Below are 20,086 nucleotides of genomic sequence, written 5' to 3'. Positions count from 1 at the left end.
AGGAAGACATACAAATGCCCAATGGATACATGAAAATAATCCTCAACATTGTTAATCATCAGAGAAATGCAAATTAAGACCACAATGAGATACCATATTACACCTGTTAGAATGGCTTTTATCAAAAATGCAAAAGGTAATAAGTTTTGGTGAGGGTGTGGAGAAAAGGGAATCTTATACACCGTTAGTGTAAATGTAAATTAGCACAGCCATTCTGGAAAATGATACAGAGGTCCCTCAAAAAACTAACAATATAGATATGTAATCATTTTTATTAATATATGGGAATACTTATGTGACTATTCATGTAGAAGAAAGATTCTTAAGTTGTTCCCAAAATAAGTCAACCAGATAGAAACTGGGAGCAGTAAGATTCTCTCGTTTGAGGAAATATTTCGGTCTTTTATCACTAGGGACTTAGGCATTCGTCGAATGAATGATCTCTTGTCAGGAATATGGTAGAACTGCCAGGTACTTGTGGTGGCTGAACTTTAAGTTTCCTTTAAATGTTGTCATCCTATAGTTCTGTAAGAAAATGGAGAAGGTGAGAAAACATGTTCTGGTCACTCCCAGACTCATTACTTGTATTTTTGGCTTCATTGTCCTCTGCTATTGTACTTTGTCAGGAATTACAAAGCCCTTTACCTGCAGATAATCCAACATCTTAAATCTGGAATACAATTGAGATAGTATTCAACCAACCACTTTATTTAATAGCGAAAAATGCTTGGAAAATTTTATTTTCAAAAATTAATCAGCGAGTGACCAATTCATGAATAGAGTCTGTATCCTGCGTGTCTATGATTTTCATTCTGTTCTGCTCCTGGCTAAAAGCCATTTCTGACTCTGTTCATGACACCTTCATATGATGCCTAGAAGTGCAAAAGTTATCTTGGCTCCCTTTAGTTAAAAAGCAAAAGGTTTAAATGGCAGGAATAAAAAGAGGATAAAGATGAGCAAATACGTGAGCTATCAGATCAATTGTACATGGTTCACTGCATGTCATGAGAAAAAGGAAGACTCAAGCCTGATTCGAATTTCTGGTTTGTGTAGTGAAATTTAGAATTAGGAGAAGAATAGTAGGACGAATTTCACGAAATATTTTAAGGGCACATGAGGATGGTCATTCTGGATATATTTAGTTTAAAATGTTGATGAAAAAATCCAAATCAGGTTATCATGTTGTGGTTTAAATAGATGAATCTGAAACTCATGGTGGAAACTAGCTTTGGAAGTAATTGTTTGATAGCTATAGGCATATCAATAATAGGCAAAACTATGGGTCCAGCCCTGACTACCCCAGAAAAGTAGCATGGAGGGAGAAGAACAGTGGATTGAAAACCTGGGGAACTCTCTTAGTAGGGGGCAAGTGGAAGAAATTTTTCTCCCTGCTGATGTTTTCTTTCACGTGGAAGGAGTTCTTCTGGCCTAGCACTCCCTCCTCTTTCTGCCCTCTTCACTCTTCCTTCATCAGGTTGGTGACTTTGGAAAGAGAAGTGAGTAAGATATTTGGTCTCTTTTTCTCTTTCTTTTGGGTGCAAGACTAGCTGTAAAGGACATATATTTTGTCCTGTTCTATGCATGGGATGGCAGAGTCCTGACTCTACAGGCAGTGTCTACTGATAAGAAGCCACACCTTCCAAGACTGCATTTATCAGTAATAAATGTTTGATTGTTTTTCTTATGTCTGCTTGAAACTTAATATTTTTTGTCACAACAATGTCACAATTTAGAAAAGATAGAGAAGTATTATTTATTGGGCTCCTGCAAACCCCCAAAAAGAAGATGCAGGACCCATGAAGCAGATTGGGGAATTATTGTTACAGAACCAAGAGCTATAGGATCTTATTCTGTTATAGTAGCAGAGACTCTGGGATAAGAGAGCAAGAGGATATACAGCAACCTCCTGCTGCTAGTCTCCAACACATTCTCTCCTAGAAGGGTTGTGCCCTAATAAAGAGGTCACTTTTCAAAATTTACATGTTAGGGCAATTGCTACGTTTTCTTAAAATCAGACAGCAGTTAGTGTTCTGTATGGCACATAAAGAATCCTATTTGGCTTCTACAAACTACTCGAGCAGGAACGTATTAATTTTATGTGCATGTACTTGGACAAGTACATCTTAATTAATTGATTTAATAAAAGCTGCTACATTCTATCAAGCATATAGTATTCTAAGTATTAAATATACCATTGTAGATGATTCTTCCTTCCAGTTTTATAAGATAAGTGGAATGCCAAGTAGGTATTTGATGTGCTTACATCTATTGCCTTTCTAGGAGATCAATAAAGATTCTGTTACCAGCTATACTCCCAGGTGAAAAGAGAATGAGCGAGCAATTGACATCTCATATTGGATAGTCACTTACAAGCTCAAGACAGCTATTATTTTTCCTTTCTAAAAGCATTATGCTGCTAATATAGAAAAAGGTCAGGGTCTCATAATACATCTGAAATTAGAGTTCATTTTAATCATAATAGAATAATCTAAATGCCATTATACTTACTCAAAGGTCAGTTTTAACACTTTTCCCTTTGGGGCAAAACATGGAGCTTTAACTTTGTCTCCCTGAAAGTAAGGGCAGTATGTTATGACAAAGTTAATCCTATTTCAGAGCTTATTTATTCCAAAAACTCTTCAGTTCATGCATAGTAAGACACACAAGATACACAAGACATATACACAAATACAAAACCCTAGAAACTCTGAAATGGCTAAAATATCTTTTTCAAGGTGAGTTAATGAGGGACAATACTGAAGAACACAATACACCAAAGCTACTTCCAGCTGGAAAAATTATATTGGTTGTTTTTTGACTATATGATTATTTCAATAGCTCTTGCTCCCAGATCCTGGAACTTCCTTACCCTCTAGATTCTATTATAGACAAAAGAGTTTTGCTTCTCTCAGAAAAGATATAACCATATCTCTGTGTCTTTGTCTCTCTTTCTCTGTCTCTCATAATATAGGTGTGTACATATATATATATTATACATATACATATAAACTATTAAAATTAAAAAGGCTGTTATTTTATGGACTCTCCTTATTTCATGATGTCTGTTTATCTTTTATATATATATATTTTTTATTATACTTTAAGTTCTAAGGTACATGTGTACAACGTGCAGGTTTGTTACATATGTATACATGTGCCATGTTGGTGTGCTACACCCATTAACTCATCATTTACATTAGGTATATCTCCTAATGCTATCCCTCCCCCCTCCCCCCACCCCACAACAGGCCCCGGTGTGTGTTGTTCCTCTTCCTGTGTCCAAATGTTCTCACTATATATATATATATAAAAAAAAAGAGGCGGGGCGTGGTGGCTCACGCCTGTAATCCCAGCACTTTGGGAGGCCGAGGCGGGTGGATCACGAGGTCAGGAGATCGAGACCATCCTGGCTAACACGGTGAAACCCCGTCTCTACTAAAAATACAAAAAATTAGCCGGGCGTGGTAGCGGGTGCCTGTAGTCCCAGCTACTTGGGAGGCTGAGGCAGGAGAATGGCGTGAACCCAGGAGGCGGAGCTTGCAGTGAGCTGAGATTGGGCCACTGCACTCCACACTCCAGCCTGGGCGACAGAGCGAGACTCCATCTCAAAAAAAAAAAAAAAAAAAAAAGAAAGAAAAGCCTAAGTAAATTTTCTTATAACTAGAAAATTGATACTGTCCAAAATTACTTAAAATTCAAAGTCAGAAAGTCAAAATATTGATAAATACCACTAAATACAAGTTTAATAAATGTCTAAAAATAACGTCAAAAGACAAACTAGGAAATGATTATAGCAACTGTATCACAGAAAATGCACCAATATATCTAATAGGAAAATACATGAAGAAATGTCTCATGAGAAAATAAAAGAAAATTTGAAAGAGAAAGTTCACATAAAAAGAGACAAATAACTCTTGATTATAAAAACTAAATCCAAATGAGGTCTCACTATGTTACCCAGACTTGCCTCAATCTCCTGGGCTCAAGTCATTCTCCCGCCTCAGCCTCCTAAGTAGTTGGGACTACAGGCACACACTATCACGCCAGGCTCAAACTGGCTTTTAATGAGAAAATGAAAATTAAGTGTGTGCAATGATACCAGGTGTCACTTACTGAATCTAAACAATATACATTTTAATTTGAAATAACTTTTAATCTAAAAAGTGCAAGTAAATTAAAAATAACTTTTGTTCTGAACCATTTCAGAGTAAGTGTCTAATCTGTTGCCTCATTATCCCTTGATACTTTAGTATGTATGTCCCATAAAGACCTTCTCCTATATAACAGTAATGCATTAATCAAATCAGGAAACTGACATTGATAAATTACTGCCATGAAATTATCAGAAGATCCTTTGAATTTTCATCAAACGTGTCAATAATGTTAACTATGGAGTAAAAATAAAAAAGAAAGTCCTGTTCACAATCACATGTGTGACTAGTTGTCATGTCCCTGTAGGCACTTTCATTCTGAAACAGTTTCTCATTCTTTTTCTGATTTCTATCATCCTGATAATTTATAAGTTACAAGTTAGGTATTTTGTAGAATATCTCTGATTTGGCTTAATGATGTTTTCTCACAAGTGCATTGAGGTTATTCATCATTATCAGGAATATCACAGAAGAGGTGCTGTTTTCTTTTCATCCCATCTTACTAGATGGTACATGATTTAATTTGTCCCATTATCAGTTATATTAACTGATCACCTAAGATGGTTTCTGTGAGGATTTTCATTTGTGAATTAACTCTTTGAAATAATGTCAATATTTGTTCTCATTTAAAATTGAAGCTTTCAATTTACTTATTAAGCATAAATATGGATTCGTGGATTTCTATTTTATTCAAAGAATTAAAACATATTATTCTCATTCTTTGCTTTGATACACAAATTGTCCCAGCTTTCTCTAGTTCTTTAAGACATACTCCATTTTTTTGTTGTTTTTTTGACAGGCGCCTGTGTTTTGAGCACATTTTCATTTTCTATCTCAACAAGTGTTTCCATTCTTATTTTGTCTTTTCTCTTCTCCAGTTTAGAAGCAGCCATTTCCCCAAGAATCAGACATATTTAGAAACCAAGATAATTGTGCTAGCTGTGCTGCTAGGTATTGAGGTGTCACTAATTCTAGGCCCTCTGACTGAACAGAGCTAAGGAATATATTTATTTGTACACACACAGAGACATACAAATTTGAACCTTTATTTATTTGTATATCTATTCTTGTTTACTAAAATCATGAATGTTCTAATTCAACACCAGGAGATTTATTCTAGATTTTCCCTTTCAATGTTTGTAAATGAGAAACCTTCTCTCATTATTCTTAGTATCTGTACCTATTTGATCAATTGCCCTAATGTAAATAATTTGCCATTGCCACACCATCATGTCTCTTGCACAGCTGTTCTACTTAACACAGCATGGTCAGAAAATCCTGGTACTCAACAGTCTCGGACACTGACAATCTCACTGAGTCTGGCCTGAATATTGATACCTCTCTCAATCTGTTGTCTTCATATGACTTGCACTGGGTCATCCTCTTCATGGAAGTCCTTCCCCTCACTCAGCTCGGACTCCACGCTAGGTGGCTCTCCCATGTGAACCTGTTTTCCATTCTGCCTGGGCTGTCATCATTCTGGGCCATCACAGCTCCCCGTCACCCAACCAGATGTGGATGCCCACCTAACCCTGACCGAATGGCTTTAGAATCTAAGTGTTCAAGAAAAGAAGAAAACTAAACAAGGTGAAGTCAGGAGCAGGAGAGGGAGAAAAGGAAGAGCAAGAGTCAGAATTTGCAGTATCAAAAATAAGTATGAGAGAAAGACTTCATTATAGTATGTAATTTACTTATATAGAGTTTGATTTTAAAAGTTAAAATTACAAATCCTGACCCATACTCTAGAATTCTGGTAAAGCAATGGCTTCAGAGATATAGTATATGTATCATGCAATGACTACGGAATTCTTCTTGGAGTATTATTACTCAAATATCATGCTAATTATTCATAGAAAAAGGTTGATATAGTTTCCTTCATCCTCTTCCTTTTCACCTTCTCTTCGAAACTGGTCTTCTTTAAACATTTTCTGATTTTCTCCCTTAAAATTTGTATTTAGGTTTAATTAATTGTTAACAGTGACCTAACATGTCAAACTGGTGCTAAATGTATTTACTCAAGTATCAATCTATTGATTCAACAGTTGCAAGGCCAAGAGTAAACTAGCCTAGAACAAATCTAAAATCTCCAAGTGTGTCCTTTCAATTGCTATTTGAGTGAAATTTAAGAAAATCAATCTTGAGAAAACAAGTAAATAACTTTACTTTCTTAGAAGTGTTTAAAGGGGTATTGAAGAACTCTTCAAGGCACATTAGTTTTCTACTTAGAAAGTAGATTTGATTGTTTGTAAATGTAGGTTTTTATATTCTCTCAACAACACAAGATTTCTGGATTATGTGGTTGCATCTTGGAGAGTAAAAAATAAAACTGGTCTATAGTTTACTCAGGAGAATAAATCTAAGTTCTAAGCAGTAACTAAGCAGTGCTATCAGAAAACCTTCCACCCCAATACTTTAAGAAATAATATGAAGGCAATGGCAGAAAAAACAATGAATGGAAAGTTTAAAAATAGTATCTAAGACACACACTAAATGCCAGATGTTGATGATTGCTTCATCAAATATGATGAATATTTTTGATGTTTAATTTTGCTTATTTTCTTTATTCTAAGAATTAGGAAGTCAATCTTTTATTTAAAAAAAGAAATATTTAATCAGAACAAATATAAATGTCCATGTCCTATCATAACTTGTTCAAGAGCTGAATGAAATGAAATGAAATGAAATGTATACTACTTCCGCTCTATGAACTCCTCTTAGCTATCTCATAGACTTGTTATAAAGATTAAATAACTTCCATATATGGAACATATATAATATAATTGTATATGTATATAACATATAATTATATAGGATGTATATAATTCTTATATATATGGGTGATATATATATAGCTATATATATTGCCATATATATATATGTATATATATATATATAAAGTATTGGGGTGGAAGGTTTTCTGATAGCACTGCTTAGTTACTGCTTAGAACTTAGATTTATTCTCCTGAGTAAACATATATATATATTGCACTTAGAACAGTGCTGGGGTGCTGGGGGCAGGACAAGCATTGTCTATTATTATCTTCCCTGTCAAAACAGCTGACTTCTGCCTTTCATTTTATTTTCTTTCGTTTGGCAAATACAAATTTTCTAACTGCCCAGTACCCTACAGCATAGTTGGTTCATCCTTCTGGATTCCAATAATTATCCTATTCAGAGTGAATTCTCAAAACGTTTAAAGTTTAAATAATATTGAAACACTAAAAGATGTAGACATTCGAAAGATTTTGGTGGTAAATGAAGCCACTCTGTTTTCTTGTGAAAACACCATGATTCAGGTGATGAATTCTTCTTCCTTTCCACCTGTTTCTTTCTTCTTCTCTTTCTTCTCCACGTTCTCTCACTCCACCTTCAAGAAATTCTTATAATTTTTCATTATGTCTCAAAAAATATTTTTGTCAGCTTGAAGACAAGACAGAGCCTGCTTTCTAATTGTGCTAGGCTTTAGAAGAGCCTAGAAAAGAGGCTGAGATAATCTACAGGCTCGTGTCCCGCAAAAGGGAGATGAAAACCAGTTCACAAGAGAGAACAAAGAACTGCCTGAATAACTAGGCTTTCTGTGAGTATGCAAAGTTTAGAAAAAGACATAGAAGCCAAAAACCAAGGCAGAGATACTTTTAAATATAACCTAAATTCGTGCTTACATATAAAATTTGTTTGCATCCCTTCATCTAGGAAAGGTAGAAGTTGGCCTGGATAATTGGCCCTCTTCCCACTTTGGAATCCTATAATTATGTGATCATAAACATGCTAGTTTTTTATTAATTCTTAGCAAAGAAGACAGTAAGTCTAGCTCTGAAGCACAAAATTAATGTCATTATTACAAGCAGGATGGCCATAATTAAAGAAAAATTATAATCTTTCTTTCTCTTTGTAAAAAATTATAGATTGGGTGATGAAAGAATAGAAGATTAGCTTTTGAAAAGTCTTAGTACTGATCTATCCTGCAAATTTCAAATTAGAAGCTTTTGAATAATTTTGAATAGGGATATTTGAAAGTAGCCATTTTATAATAAAATGCTCTTGTCTTAATTAATGATAAAGTTAAACATTATTCCATTTTCTATCATACTGAGATGCTTAAAATCTTTAGAGCAATGGCATATAATGTAGATTTGATTGGATTATTTTGAATTCAAAAGTTACTAACTGAAACCCCCAAGGGAAAATTGTAATTTTAGTTATCCCTTGGGTCCAATTTTGTGTTTGTCTTACACACTAAACTTGATTGGTCTTGATGTTTAGCTAAGCAATTGTATGTGAGAAATAAATACTCAATGTCAAGCCAGAGAAACCATGACAAATCCGTTAGTATTTATCTTTTGAAAATATTTGTTCACATAATTTTGTTTTATTGCTTTTCATTTTAGAATAAATTAAAATTAATATGAAAACTCCTTGAGAATGTGTAACGGTTCTTATCATTCGACTTCACATAGTCAATAAAAATTCTTGCAAATATATATGGCAATTTTATCATAGTCTTAGAAATATCTATGCAAACAATGACACTTGCTTACTCTTTTAATCACTAATTATATCTTGTCTCATTTTAAAATAAACAAGATGTAGGCAATCTCATGTAGAAGTTACATGAACCCATCAGGATAGTTGCCTCCTATTTTCTATTTATTTTGTATGTATATTTTACAGTCATATTAAAGCTTCAGTGAGGTTCTCTGAAGTGAAGAATATTTCTTCTGTATTTACTAGAAACAATAAGATGCATATGCTAAGGAGGAGGAGAATAAGAAGTCATTTTTAAATAATAGTACAGTTTTATTGCAATGAAGAGCTACAAAAGCCACCACATCCTCCTTGTTCCTACCTATCTCCACCAAACAGAAAGGATATGCTGAATTAGAATTTACAACAATGCACTTTTTAATATTAGACTTAGCATACAAAACCCTATGAAGAAGTAATAGGCCTTTATTTGAGCAGTTGAGATGGACTGAGATGAGATATAATTTTTAATACTCTATCCCTGTAGAATGCTGAGATTATATGTGGTTAAAAATTCAACTTTATGCAGTTGTGACTATCTAGACGTCTATCCTTGTATTTCCTTCTATCACATCAATAAGGATTGTTTTTAACTATTTCAAATCCAGGGGCAACTCAAAATAGCACTATGCATCCATAACAGTTACCTCTCTGTAGCAGAGGACCACACTTGAAATTGTATTCTTAAAGCAATCTTGGTTTGAAAAAATGACAATTCCATGTTGTCTGGCAGAAATGACCCTCAATGAAATTAATACATTCATTGTCATAGGACTTCTTATTGCAGAGGTTCATAAGTTTATCTTAATCATTTTGCTGTGGTTGACTAATCTAATGTTTTACAAATTTGAAATGCTTCTGTGAACACTTCTCTGATCTCTCCTCTGCATTTCTTAAGGCCATTTTTAATTTCATGCAAACTAAGGCAATGGACAGATTGGAATGAAGTGTTAGTGGTTTACATTTGTAAACCTTGTGGAAGCATTATTTGAACAAGCTGAAAAATTCTGGAATTTGGGCCTTCATGAAGATATTGCCTATTGATTGATTATAAGTATTTTTTTCTTTTTTGAGATGAACTTTCATTCTTGTTGTCCAGGCTGGAGTGCAATGGTGCTATCTGAGCTTACTGCAACATCTGCCTCCTGGGTTCAAGCGATTCTCCTGCCTCAGCCTCCTGAGTAGCTGGGATTACAGGTGCCTGCCACCATGCCTGGTTAATTTTTTGTACTTTTAGTAGAGACGGGGTTTCACCATATCGGCCAGGCTGGTCTCGAAACTCCTGACCTCAGGTAATCCACCCGCCTCAGCCTCTCAAAGTATTGGGATTACAGGTGTGAGCCACTGCTCCTGGCATGATTATTGGTTATTTTTAAAAAGATTTCCCCTGATAATTGTTTTTGAGTCTTATTCTTGAAAGCATGAATTTATTTGACAATAAAATTTTAAGTTAGCAAGTAAATTTTGTTCTTATAATCCTAGAAATTGATTATTGTCAAATAACCCTTTAAATAATATTCAGAAGACACAAATGACTCCCACTTTTTTCTCGATGCCATTAAGTATTATTTCAGATACTATGGTTTCCAGAGGTCTAATTCTGGAGACACTGAGTATGCTATAATTTTTTTCTTCAATTCTACGTGCAGAATGGAGATATCTTATTGACTGTTTATGTAGGTGTGTAAGACAGAAAAATAGTGACACCCCCATAAGTTGTCAACTTATCTTGTACAATATACTCTTCATGTCGTAGATATTCAAATATATAACCCAATAATACTTTGTTAGATATGAAATGACATGTAGATTTAATGAGCTTTTCTATTTTGTGCCCTATTGACCTCATTAATGTTGTTTGCTTTCTTAATGTGAAAAACATCGCCTGCGGATGTGCTTCTTTGGTTTCTGAGTCACACAATAATATAATCTTACATTCTATTGTATTTCCTTGAACTCACCAAAATGGTAAATGTGTTTCATTTAAAAGGAATCGTCTTATGTCTTTCTAATTAGCTACATAGAAGTGATGATGAATCATTTTAACATCACATGTTCTAAAACTGAAACAATCCGTAATTACTCATTGCATTTCCTAAAACCCTTTTATTTTCTCAGTGGTACATGAAAGAATTCTTCATAGTATATTGGTGAAACCCTTTAGTTTTAATAATCATATTTATTTTAATAATCACATTAATTTTAGGTATGCATGGAAAATATAACTTGTACAAAATACTAATGACTAAATTGATGTTAATATTTAGGACAAATCTATGAAAAAGTGGTTCATTTAAGACTGATTAAAAGAAAAACATTAAGTAAACTAGTGGTACGCATTCGAATTGTATGTGAAAACATTTTTGAAGATAAAATGAAAATAACAGAAACTTGAAAAATCACTGAACTAAATAAAAAAAGATTTTGGAAGATAAATCTAATATTCTAATGAATGCAATATTGGCCTTACCAGATTATTGATAAGTTTTAAAGTGTTTTGGTCAAGATTAATCAGAATTAATGATAAACTGTACGAACTATTAACTATAATTTAGAAAACAGTACCCATTTGGACAGGGTTTTATACATAAACACACACACATATAAATGCTCTCAGGGTATGTAGGCTAAGCATTAGTGTCAATGTGAACATTCTTGTTGGAGATAATTGTTCTACTTTTATCATTTTAATGAGTTCTCTTTCCCTTCACAAAATCGAAGTCCTGCTTTTAGTGACAACTTCATACTATACAAAAATAACACATTTTTATTTCTCCTGTCTTACCAATATATTTATCAAAAATCACAGAGAAAATGAGCTTATCAAGATTAAATAGGAGCATTTTCTAATATACATGTTATTAAACCTCGTTTCTTCTGTATTTTTATAGTACGGTGGATTAGAAGGGAACTATAGTGCATTAAAGCAGATTTCATCATTTGTGGTGAAAGCTTCATAAAGACATAATCTACCACACTTGGGAATATCTTCATTGGTGGATATAAAGTAATCAAGTCAACACACCAAATGAAAGATATACAAAACACAGGACAGATATGAAGTTGAGATTTCTAAATAAACTACATTCTTGAAGCCACATAAGGGAATTCCCCAAAGGACACAGGATAAGTCTAAGCAAGTGGGGACTCTATCTCAACCGAGAAAAGACTGCTTAGCATTACATCTGGTTGTCCCAATTAGGTAGGCACTTCTTCATGCAATTAATTGGTGAGGAAGTAAATAACATTTGAAACAGAGAGACGGTACTTAGGGAGACAAATTGCAGTAGAATTTGGGAGGGTTTTGAGACGATGGCAGTGAATAAACTCCATGTCTAAGGACTTTAGTAGTGCAAAAAGAATGTCCTGTGGTCCTGTGTTTTATGTTTGTGATTTTCTTGAACACTGATTAACTTCAACAATCTGCTCTTTCTTCCACTTTTGTGAGCCGATGTAAGTAAACAAAGTGTTCATAAATTTGCCACCTCTTCTGTTCTCTTTATGATAATCAATTCATGCGAGAAACATTGAATAAAGCAAAAAAAGTAAAACTCAATTTCTGAATTTCTGGATCAATTTATTATTTGTTTGACCATTTATGATTCATCCCAAAATGCAGTACTATAAATGCTCCTCTTGTCCCTTGAAGCTGCCAAACAAAGTCCAGTTTTCCCAGTTGCAGTAGAAGTTGCATCAGGGCATGTTTCTCTGTGTGTGTGTGTGTGTGTGTGTGTGTTTGTACGCACACGCATGCGCACGTGTGTGTGTAGTTCAACATATAGTAGATACTTTTTCAAAACACGTTATTTTGGTAATAATTATACATTTTTCTCTGCTTCCTTTGTTGTTTTTCTATGTTATAAAAGACTACTCAGTGGTGAAACACTACAAGTCAGCCATATTCTATAAGGCTTTGAATGATTTCATACTAGGAAACAGTAATGGTAAGTGTAATCATTTAATTTTTGTACAAACTTGAACATTTTTGAAAGCAATAGAGATCACTAATAATTATACTTGTACAATAGGCATGAACTGAAGCTATCACAGGTAAAGTACAACACTCACGTTGTGAGTCTGATGACATTTTCCATTATGTTTCATCATATCAGATCTGTATAAAATGTTTACTGCACATAATGAAATATCCTACTTTAGTGCAAAATATTTCCTTTATAATCAATTGTGCTATCAAAAATGCAAAAGAACTAGATTTTAATAACATACATGTTAGGAGAAGTTCTTCGCACTTCCTGTTCTTTCGGCACAGAATGACTTTCTTTGACACATGCATAGTTTTATTCCAAATTTTTGCTGTGGGTGTGTGTGTGTGTGTGTGTGTGTGTGTGTGACTTTAGAAAAAATATGCATTTTCAAAAGTAGTAGAACTGACTTCACCTATTTTCTTTTTACTCTCTGTCATCTATTAGAATACATGCTCTATAAGAACACACACTTTTAAGCTAATTTTTCTTTTTTTTGCTGCTGTGGCACATAATAGGCACACAGTATGTATTTGTTGAATAAGGTTGCTTAAAAGCTCCTTAATAACCTGAGTCCTGCTTACTTGCTGAATCTCAATTCTCATCATCCTTCTTTGGATGATATGTGAGAGTTAAATTAATTAACTTAATATTTATACAATGACAATGATGTGTGCTCACCTGAAATCTGGGAGTCATCATTGACTCCATTAATATCTCATCTCCAAGCCTTCATTCATGGTATTCCCCTTCCCTAGGACATTTATTATCACCCCATCAAACATTTAAGTCCTAGGTATTCTATAACTGGTATCTTAAAAGTAAAGTTCTTTTCAGACAGTTTGAACTAAATCCACACACTCTTCGTGTGTCTTCTCATCCTTTCCTGTGTTTTCCACTCACAATATATAGTAATTGCTAATTTAATAATGTCTGCTTTGCTAAACTGTGCAAAGACAACAACACCTTTTCTTTCTCACCATTGCATCCTTAGCTTCTAGTGCAGCACCTGCTATCAGGTGGATTCTTAATAAATGGTTGCAGAGGCGGGCGGATCACAAGGTCAAGAGTTCAAGACCAGCCTGGCCAACATGGTGAAACCCTGTCTCTACTAAAAATACAAACATTAGCTGGGCGTGGTGGTGAGCACCTGTAATCCCAGCTACTCGGGAGGCTGAGGCAGAAGAATCCCTTGAACCCAGGAGGCAGAGGTTGCAGTGAGCTGAGATTGTGCCACTGTACTCCAGCCTGATGACAGAGTAAGACTCCGTCTCAATAAATAAATAAATAAATAAATAGTTGCAGAATGTTTGAAGGTACGTTTTTATGCTATAAGCCAAAATGTAGACACTAGGGTAAAAGATTAGGGATCAAATATTCAATTTGTGAAAAAAAAAAAAAAAGGTTTTGAGCAATACTGCTCATTCTATGACTTTCATGTTATCAAGAGAACAGCATCAGTTTCTCCAATATCCTGAGTACAATTTGACTTCTTTATTGGTTATTAGTGTTGTTTTCCTATAATTGGTAAATTTATCTTTCCTTTGAAATTATGCAATCTTTCATTTTCCTTGCTACTTGCTAAATACATGTCGTTGAGCTTTTAAAAGATCAATTTATTCATTCTCAAAATAGGAATATAAATAGGTACAGACTGTGAAAGTCAAACGAACAGACAATGTAAAGCACAGAATGGAGACCTTGGTACACGGTAAATGCACAATAAATGTTAGATGTTATTAGAAATAACAGTGATATTTATTTAAGAAGATTAGATTAGAAATAGTAAACAGAACTCTCCACACCCTTCAGTATAGTCCTCAAGGCTGCCTCTAAGAAACCATACAATTGGCATTCAAAGAGAAATCTCTTTTGTCAGTCCTAGATTTAAAATCCTAACATTCACATGCCATTCGTTTAAACCTCCTAGGATAGAAAACTAGAAAAATGGGCTGGAACATTTCATCTCTTATTCTGACCTTCCTGAAGAAGGGGTTCTTCAGCCCAGCACCAATCAGATGTTTACCTTTGTTCCAAACAACTATGTTTACAGAAGGGATGATGCTTTATTGTCATGACATTTAGCAGCTAGCTATATAATCTACAAGACCATAATGAGTCAGAGGAAGCAAAGCTAATGTCTGCATTGCAATACTTAATAATTTCAAGTCAGTAGTTTCCCAATATTTATACAAATATACATGTGATTTATAAAACACAAAACAGCCTACTGATATAGACAAACTAATGATTACAAGGATTTGAACAATATACTATACAACATAAGAATTCTAAATGGCCAGCACTCAGGAGTTACACCTGATTCCTATTAATAATTTTTCTCTAATGTTATTTTAATTTTAAACCCTTCACACTATTTACTTTCTTCTTTTCTTAACTTGCATTTTCAACTGTAATCCCTGAGCAAAGAATACAATATATGCAGGATTTAACGTGACAAACTAACCAGAGAACAGGGATAAGTCAAACCTCTACTGTAGGCTTTCCTGAATGTGCAATAAGTTCTTTAGTAATCAAATTAGCTCATTGAAATGACATTGGGCAATGATTTGTGAAAGTTCTTGAAGGGATTTTATCAAAATTTGAGGCTCTCCACTGCCACTATCAGCCTCATACTTGGCAATTGCCTTCCAGAAGAGTTTGTCCTGAAGTTGACTCTGCTGACCTGCTGAAATGTGTCACTACTGTTGCTAAGGGGGCAAATCACATGCTTCAGATGTGTTGGAATAAAAAAGAGAGTTAAAAACTTTGAAACTAGGAATGTTACGGAATACCACAGTTTATTCTTGCTGCTGTGATATACCTTTTAAACCTACCAAAAAAAATAAAAAGAATTAATAAGCATAGCTGTCCAATCCATGCATACAAAGATATATGCACAAAACAGTGCTAGTTCTTGATTGAATAAAACAAAAACAGGAAATCAGCCATTCTAAGGAAAGAGACCAGGGATATAATTTTTTTACTTTTTTGACAGTCTTGCCCAGTCGCCCAGGTTGGAGTGCAGTGGCGCAATCTCAATTCACTGCAACCTCTGCCTCCCAGGTTCAGGCAATCCTCCCACCTCTGCCTCCCGACAAGCTGGGACTACAGAAAAGTGCCACCACACCCAGCTAATTTTTGTATTTTTTGTAGAGATGGGGTTTTGCCATGCTGCCCAGGCTGGTCTCGAACTCCCGGGCTCAAGTGATCCTCCCGACTCTGCCTCTCAAAGTGCCAGGATTACAGGCATGAGCCACCACACCCCAGCCAGAAAACTCTCTTTGGGACAAGTGAAAGGTGAAACTCTCAGTCCCTTCCACCATTAGAGAAACAAATTATTTTCAGTGAATAACATCCAGGCTGGGAGTCTGTACTCTGTAACTTCTGTCATTCCTCCTTTGAGTGCTTTTAAGTGATTTATTGAAAAGAAATATTTACTTTGATTTTGCCATCCGTATTATAGCTCTGCTGTTAGAAAAAATATTTATCTATCTTGTTTTCTTTCAAGAATGGAGTATTTTCTACTTTCACATTTATAATGTTTTACAATATGTTTCCTATTTTCCCTGTATGTCCTATATCCTATTCCATGAATATAGGGAAAACTATTCAAATGTTGAATAGGTTCTATGGTAAAGAAGTTTATAATATTTAATAACATTCCATTATTAATCACTCTACTTTGGTATTCTAGTGGGAAGAGTTTTGAGTATAAATAATGTAACACACAGCCTTAAATTTTTCTTTATTCCTGAATAGCATTAAACATCAGGATCCTTCAAAAGTAATAGTGAATTTTTTAATGATTTCTAAAATGACCCTAGGAAGAAGCAAATGGGGGAAAAATGTGTAGCCGATATTTTTCGGACATGTTTCAATCCTTAGGGCTACATATCAGACACATACACACACACACACACACACACACACACACCTGCCACACACACACACACACACACACAGAGACAGAAATGAGCATATCAGTGTAATATTGAGGGATGAAGGATGAACAAAAAAAGGATTTTGAAGAAATCTACTATACAAAGCAAATATCATTAGTTTGTCAAGAATCACAAAATATTGATAAAAAATAATAAAAGTCAGAGTCTGTCTTGATATTAAGTTTTAAAAAATTGCTTCAAAACAGTTGACAAATGTTTCAAAAAGATTTGACAGACTGTTTAAAATATGACTTGAAAACTGAATTCAGTTCATCCTGGATTTATACTCAGTAATAAATTTAGAAAACTGGTAAAGGGATATAAAAATTTATATTTGTAAATGGAAATTCTTAAGATATGCTGAGGACCTTGTAGGAAATCACGAATAACCCCACTTACCTCTCTTTCATTTTAAAAATGTGTACCCTAAATATTAACATATCAAGGATTTTAAATTTATAAGCTTTAAACAAGTAAATATCTCAAGTAACAGCAGGTTAAAATTTTTTCACACCCTCGTGCACTGATAGAAATCATGACTTCTCAGAAGGGAAACTAAATTTTCTGCCTCAGCTCTGCTCAATTTGGGAGTAGAGAATACATTTGCTTATAATTGCTTATTACCACTGGCCTTACCGTTCTAGATTGTTGGCTTAGGGAAAGTGAGAGAGCAAATCCACAGTGGCACAAATAAAGTGAATTTGTAAAGAGATAAGTTTTGTTCTCATTTTCTATTTTGTAACTTCTAATTTTAGCACATAAAGAAACAGTGTAGATAAGTTTTACAGAGGGAAATCCTTGGTTTACTGTAAGATTATTCACTGGGTAAAAATAAGTGCTTCGCTTTGCAGAAGCAAAACTAGAGAAATGGTTTTTGAATTTATAAGGTTTTAGAGTTTATTCTGATTACATGTACTGCCGACTGTTGATAAAATTGATGTGGGTTTCATGGATAGAATTTACATTAACATTTACATTAGTGCTATGAAAATATAAAGATTAAAGTAGTTCTGTGGTTTTGCTGAAGTTCATTACCATTAGTTATTAATGAAAGAAGCACACTTAGTTCTTCCTAATGTTAATAACTTTGCATCATTTTAATAACTTTAGACATTCAAAGAGGAGATAATATAGTTTTAAAATGAAACGTAAAAATCCTTAAATAATGGATATTGGTGGCTTACATAAGGAAAATGGCTCTCAATATGTGGACTGATCCTCTAACCTCACGTTTCTCTCTGTGGAGGAATCTGCCCAGAGGTCAACTTTTCTAACTTTCTGACCTACTCCATGTGACCCACATCTTCCTCACTTCTCCTTACAGAGGAAAAAAAAATGAGTTATCTGATTGGTGGGTGATAGTCGTTTGCCCCCATGTTAATTGAGTAGGAATAAAAACAAAAACAAACAAACAAACAAAAAATCTGTAAATTGTTAGTCACTGGGGCATCATTTCTCTCTCCATTTCTTCCCCAGACACTATAAGAAAGATATACTTGATACCGGTCTATTGAGAAGCATCAAATCTTCTCCTGGGTGGGCCGCACCAATCTCCACAAAGGGAGGCTAAGTACAATGGGTGAGCGCATTCAGCCACAGATTTAAAGCTACAGTCTCCAGTTGGTGTTCATAAAAATATTTGGTATTTTTCTTTTCTGAGCTTGATTTTTCTTTTTTCTGTGTCTTAGTTATCAATTAATAGTAATTTTTCAAAAGAAAGAAATGAATGTTATTTATTAGCCCTTAATATCCAAATGTATAAAAGAGACCCCTTAAAATTTATACTGTTGTTTTTGTTTGCAAACAAAAAGAAATTAGCCGTCCTAAGTATGTCTGCATCTTCAGCAATTTTATTAATCAAAAAATTCCTGATGAGTTTTTTGCAACATTAAACTACTTGTTATACAAAATATAACCAAATTTGCCATCTGACTACAATCCTTGCATTTAAAAAATAGAAAAATACGCAACATTTGTTTTGTGCAAAACATTGAGTAAATATACACCAAGGATTGAACACAGCCATTTGTATAGTTAAGGAAGGAAATAAAACTTCTACTAATTTTTATCTTAAAGGTAAAATGAATTATGATTTATGAATATATGAATCAACACTGGTATTCTCAGTTATTCCATTTGTCAGACATTCTTAACCTGCTCATGTGAAGAAAAGTGAGAGATACAAAAACTTGGAGGATTAGGAAGATAGCTTTGCTCCATTATTCATTTTTAGCCTATGCTTATGTATTATTTTTAAAGCACATTTGGATAGGTGTTTTTAGGTCTAGTATGTACTATTAATTAACAAATATATTCAAAATAGACAAGTGCAAAGAAAGTGACAATAGTGCTAATAAAAAATGGAACTAACACTTTTATTTCTAGAATTTTAATCTGATTTTATCATATTCAGCTAAATAAAATGTTTAATTAATACAGAATTTGTTATATGGAAGTGGGATGCTGTGAAAAATATAATAAGAAAACTGTGACATTGGCTGAAGGAAAGAACTTCACTGTGGGCCATAAGGATATAAATACTGGGGTCTGGAAAGCTGGTAACCTTTGTGATGCTGCAGCAAAACATTTGGTCTAAATGTTAAATTTTGTATCTTGGGAAAGAGCTGACTAATAACAATATGGTTAGTATAAGTGGAAAGAAAATAAACATTGGGGGTATTGGCATGTTTTGCTTTCAGTATGGCTCTGAATAGTAGAGGATGAACATAGGCCCGATATAGACAATGTGCAAGCAGAGGTGAAAAAAATATTTCATCTCTGCTGTCTTCAAGTTTATTTGACTGAGGGTCATCTCTGCTGTCTTCAAGTTTATTTGACTGAGGGTCAACTTGAAGGATTGAAAAAACTGCTCCTGTGCTCCAGATGAAATGTTATCTAATTATTATAATATCTGCAAGATGATAACCTTAGAAGGATAAGTCTCTTGCCATGGGCCTTTTCAAAATCTCCCCTTAAGAATTGTCTGCTATTCAGAGGCCAGTAACTGCCTGCTTGCTGGTGAAAAAGATTGTCTTCATAACTTAAGCCTTTTAGGTTTTTATTTTATTTATTTATTTATTTATTTATTTATTTATTTATTTATGACAGAGTCTAGCTCTGTTGCCCAGGCTGGATTGCAGTAGCATGATCTCGGCTCCCTGCAAACTCTGCCACCTGGGTTCAAGCAATTTTCCTGCCTCAGCCTTCTGAGTAGCTGAGATTAGAGGCATGTGCTACCACACACGGCTAATTTTTGTATTTTCAGTAGAGGCAGGGTTTTACCATGTTGGTCAGGCTAGTCTTGAACTCTTAACCTCCAGTGATCCACCTGCTTCGGCCTCCCAAAGTACTGGTATTACAGGGATGAGACACCACGCCCAGTGTAAGACTTATATTTTAAATTTCTTTAAAGCATTGACAATTAAGCTAAAACCATTAGGATTTTTCAGAGCAGAGAAATCATTAGTTAAAATAGGAGAACTCA

The 20,086-nt window shown here is 34.3% G+C and overlaps 1 long non-coding RNA gene across 1 annotated transcript in view; it reads right to left on the bottom strand.

Moving 5' to 3' along the window:
• Positions 1-256: 256 nt before the first annotated feature.
• The window catches only part of LOC131382988 (uncharacterized), a 66,664-nt gene continuing 46,834 nt past the window's right edge, over positions 257-20,086 (bottom strand). The window contains exon 2 of the long non-coding RNA XR_009212632.1: positions 257-525. This is a non-coding gene — a long non-coding RNA (uncharacterized LOC131382988). The remainder of the gene's footprint in view (positions 526-20,086) is intronic.

The sequence above is a fragment of the Hylobates moloch genome, unplaced genomic scaffold, assembly GCF_009828535.3.
Source record: "Hylobates moloch isolate HMO894 unplaced genomic scaffold, HMol_V3 SCAFFOLD_3, whole genome shotgun sequence".
NCBI lineage: Eukaryota > Metazoa > Chordata > Mammalia > Primates > Hylobatidae > Hylobates > Hylobates moloch.
The sequence above is the reverse complement of the archived record's forward strand: the minus strand, read 5'-3'. Positions and strand labels throughout refer to the sequence as shown.